Source organism: Camelus ferus, chromosome X (assembly GCF_009834535.1).
Source record: "Camelus ferus isolate YT-003-E chromosome X, BCGSAC_Cfer_1.0, whole genome shotgun sequence".
NCBI classification, from domain to species: Eukaryota; Metazoa; Chordata; class Mammalia; order Artiodactyla; family Camelidae; genus Camelus; species Camelus ferus.
This window is the reverse complement of record NC_045732.1, coordinates 24435300-24440544: the sequence shown is the minus strand read 5'-3', so window position 1 is coordinate 24440544 and position 5245 is coordinate 24435300.

Sequence of the window (5245 nt, the reverse complement as noted above, 5' to 3'; positions counted from 1 at the left end):
ATGGTGCAAGAAAAAAAGTTGCATTTATTGAAGGAAAATGTATAAAAGAGGAGGAAAGCACATGCAATCCCCCCGAACTCAGATTGTCGCACTGCTGACCATAGCCAGCATTCCATAGAGGATCCTTCCCTTCCCATGATGCTCCACGTACTGTAATTCTATAGTCAGGGGGCCAGGAGATGCGACTGTGTAACATGGTGGAAGGTTCCTGGGTGTACAAGGGGCCTTATTAGAAAGGGGAAGCCTCCAGACCTAGTAGCTGCTATCAGCCTGTCCTTTTCTCGAGTTAACCGGACCTACTGAGCCAGATTGTCCCTAAGCTCACAAAAGTTGGGAAGAAATCAGCCTTCAGAGCCATTGGGATAGGTCTTGCCTCACTGATGTTTGGTGCCTTTAGAGCTGAGACCAAGTTTCTCAAAACTGCTAGATATCTGGATTGCCCCAAGTTTCCTCCACCAAATAGGAAATAAGAACTATTCTTCTACTTGGAAACTTGTTGCCCATTATGTGGAAACCGACGATTTCCCACAAGGCCTTGCCCAAAGGACAGCCTGTCCAAAGTCCTCTTTTCCATTCGCGGCTGGAAGTGACTTCTCATCCTCTGTTATTCTGCAGGAGACTCTTCCAGCTCCAGTATTCTGATGGGATGACACCAGTGACGGCGTGCTCACTCCCACTCCTTAGTGGCCTCTCCTGGCGCGCCTTTAAATTTCCAAACCATTTAGTCATTTAGTCAGTCCTTGATCTGCTGTCATGAATCTGCTGGTTCTTTGATTTGAGTCTTGGGATTTTACAAAATAATTTTCCATTTGTTTAATGCATTTCATTTCCTTTTTTAACTGATTTATTCTTCCATAGTGAAGCAATGTGCTAAACTGGAACTATACACAAGGGCTTCTTTCTCAGGATTGTTACGCCCTGAAATCTGTTAAAGACAAAAGCCCCCTGATAGCTCTAAGTGGCCTCCCAAAGACAGTACAGAGTTGGGTTTTTTCTTCTCACAAGAATTCCTTTTATGATAAGCTTAACATTTCTCTAAAGAAAATGTTACAATACCAGAAACTTCTAAGTTGACATTTACTTAGTTTTTACAAGAGAGATATTTAAAATTTACACAAGGCTTACATCTGAACATCTTCAGGTTTTGCAGGTATAAACCTCAAAGGGTAACTCTAGAAACAAAACTTAAAGCCACTGCATTTTCCCAGGTAAATAGAAGCATGTTCGTATGACTAGTTCTAAGTCAACATGCTCAAATCCTTAGAGCTTCACTGGGTTATCGCCCTAGATGGCCACCTGCTTGCCAGGAGAAGTATACTGAGCGAGCCATGTACCCAGTGTAGATTCACCCACAAGAAGCAACACATGTGAGCAGTTAATTATTTATATCCCTGTCCCACAAAACTTACCCCAGACGCCCTCAGGGATTCAGCACAAGTAGTTTAAAGGAGGCTGTGCCATTGACTCAGTCTCAGCCTTTCGTTAGGAAGCTCTCTTCGCAAAGTAACGTTTTACAACCCCTCACTTAATAGTCGTCCCAGTCTTCAAATTGTCCTTTGGGAGAAAAGAGACCAAAAGCTCCCATGTCCTTGGCAACACACAAAACTGCTTTTGAAAATCTAACAAAACAAAACAAGAAAGTATAAAGGAGGTAATAGAAATTGTCCACATTTACACATCCAGAATAATCTGCTGTTAATGTCTTGCCATATCTACTTCCATGGTTTCTCTCTCTTTCTCTCCCCTCACCCAATTGATGCTTTCTTCCCTTCTCTTTATTTTTTTCTTTTTAAAGAAAAATTAAGTCTTCTTTTATCAACATAATCCATGTTTATTTTGAAGAATTCAGATCATCTAGAAAAGTACAAAGTAAAGGAAGTTGACTGTCACCTATAAAACACTATCCAGAAGCAATTATCACTAACATTAGGAGAGTTCCAGACAACTACCTAGATTCATGGGAAAAGATAGATATATGGACAGATACAGAGAGGGAGGCTTTTAAGAAAATGATATTTCTTACTCTAATTCGAAAAGAGACATGCACCCCAGTGTTCACAGCAGCACTATTTACAATAGCCAAGACATGGAAGCAACCTAAATATCCATCGACAGATGACTGGATAAAGATGTGGTGTATATATTACAATGGAATACTACTCAGCCATTAAAAAAGAATGAAATAATGCCATTTGCAGCAACATGGATGGGCCTGGAGGTTATCATAGTAAGTGAAGTAAGCCAGACCAAGAAAGAAGATATGATATAATATCACTTATATGTGGAATCTAAAATGTGATATGAATGAACTTATTTACAAAACAGACTCACAGATGTAGAAAACAGACTTATGGTTACCAAAGAGGAAAGGGGGTGGAAGAGGGAAAAATTAGGAGTCTGGGATTAGCAGATACAAAACTATATACAAAATAAACAACAAGGTCCCATGGTATAGCACAGGGAACTATATTCAATATCCTGTAATAAACCATAATGCAAAAGAATATGAAAAATAATATACATGTATTACATGTATGTGTACATATATATATAACTGAATCACTTATCTGTACACCGGAAACTAACACAACATTGTAAATCAACTATACTTCAATAAAAAAAATTTTTTTTAAAGAAACAAATGAAAATGCTAGTTCTTGATTAAAATGAGAATAAAATCACTAACTGCTATTTTTACTATTTTATTCAATGCTATTTTATTTTTACTACTTTATTTAATGCTAGTAAATGCCATTTTATTTAATATTAAAATGTTACTTTTAATTTTACTTGAATATCACAGAAAAAAGAATCTGAAGCGAAACTGAAGAACTCCTAATTGCTATTTCTTTACTATGAGATACTATTTTCTAAGAGATTTCTGAGTTTAAGAAAACAAAAGATTCTAAAGTATTGTTAAGTGGTTGGAGTTGGAATTTTTAAACTACCTGTTCCAATTTTAGACAATATTGACTCTCTGCTGTGAACAATGAGGTGCTCATACTTTCACACCACCTCACACCTCTCTTTCCTCACTTTCTGGTGTTTGATGGTTATATTAGGCTTTTCTCATTGGCGGTTTAGAGCCTTCTCATCCTACCCTGTGATGGCTGAAGAGGTGCAAAGTCTTGTAACTGACCCTTCCTGAACTCCTGTTAAGAGAGGTTTCTGATGTTCCTGGTGCTCCTGGCCCGGGTCCTGGGCTTCCCACCGTCTCCAGTGTGTCACTGAAGCCCCCAGTGTTTATGCCTTTGTGCAGTCCTCTCCCCTTGAGTGTGGGTGGGACCTGTGACTTGCTTCTAACCAAAAAAATGTGGCAAAGGTGATGGGATGTCATTTCCATGATTAGGTTACAAATGACTGTAACGTCTGCCTTGACTTCTCAGTTTGCATGTTTTGATGGAGCAACTGGCCATGTGGGAGAAGCTGAGAGCAGTCCCAGCCAACAGCCAGCAGGGAACAGTGCATCCAGCAATCACAGAGTGAGCTTATAAACAGGCCATTCCCCCACTGAACATTCAGATAAGACTGAGACTCTGGGCCACCAACATCTTGGTTGCAGCCTCATGAAAATCCATGAAGCAGAGGACCCAACTAAGCCATGCCTAGACTCCTGACCCACAAAACTGTAAGCCGTAAATATGTGTTGTTTTAAGCTACTAAGACAGGGGTAGTTTGTTACACAGCAAGTATAACTAATACACTTGGATTCACATATACTAATACACACCTCTTCCAGGCAGTTCACACTCTTGGAGACTCACTGAGCCAAGACAAAGCATGTGAGAATGTCAAGAGTAGTTATGGGGAGTTTACAAAAAGAGAATGAAGTTAATGTAGATCACATTTTTAGTTTAAATGGCTATGACAAACCACTGCCATTTAAAATTAATGTTCTATCTCAGTAATTTACACCCTTTTTCTACTCCTGACTCTCCTCACTCTATTTTCAATACAGCTCTTTTAATTATTGCTGGTGTTTCTTCATGAATTCATTGTAAAACTCTCTACAGATAAATGACAAGTCCAGAACAATTTAAGACAGTTCTAGCTTTAGATTGTAACATGTGGATGCTCTTGGCTTTTTTGTTTTGTTTTGTTTTTGTTTTTGTTTTTGTTTTTGTTCTTGTTTTTTGGGGACTAAATTTTTTTTATTGAGTTATAGTCACTTTACAATGTTGTGTCAGTTTCCAGTTAGAGCACAATTTTTCAGTTATACATGAACATACTTACATTTGTCTCATTCTTTTTAGCTGTGAGCTACCACAAGATCTTGTATATATCTCCCTGTGCTATGCAGTATAATCTTGTTTATCTATTCTACATATGCCTGTCAGTATCTGTAAATTTTGAACTCCCAGTCTGTCCCTTCCCACCCCTCTGGATGCTCTTGTTGATTTGGCTTCTTGAAGTGACTTCCAAAAAAATTTATTTGGGTATATTTTTCTACTTTTTTTTAACTTGAGTTTTCAGTACATCTTTTATCTTCAAACAGTTCAGTTCTAATACATGTTCTTATAACGTTTACTTCAAATTCTCATCTTTCAAATGAGGAAAATAATACATCTCTCAAACATGTCAAGGATATTAAAGATGATGCTTAAAGTACCATGGAACTGAAAAGTGCTATTAAATTCATTTTTATCAAGTCTGCTCTTATAAGCCATTATCGCATCACACTTACACAAGCTCTGGATCATCTACTGCCACCCAGAGAACAGAGAGTTCAGGCTTATTATGTGAATCATTTGGTGCTTGTATCAATCAAGGTTCTTGGCTGCAAGCAACAGACACTCTGGCTCACTTAAATGCACAAAGTATGATTAACTGGTGTCTGGTGGCTCGTAAAATACCCAGTAGGGCCAGAAAATAAGGTTTGGGAGGTTATGGAGCCAGGAAAGATGCACCAAATCACACTCCAGAGCTGAAACCACATAGGTATCATCAGTGCTTCCCTAGGCTTGGACACCTTGTGCACTACTGACTGCTGGATGCCACCATTAAGACCACTGCCCTCCTTAGAGAAATGGCTGGTTCCAGGCATGGGGCAGGGAAGGTACAAGGTGATCCTGGAGCATCCTCTCATGCAGAAAGCAAGAAAATGTTCAAACAATAGGGATACACCTAAAGAACAATGGGGCTGGCTGGAAGGGACTCCCACTGGCCAAATTTGGGATAATTTGAGGGTCGCAATGATTAATCACAGTAATGGATTATAACAAAAGGAAATCAGTAAGTCCACAGT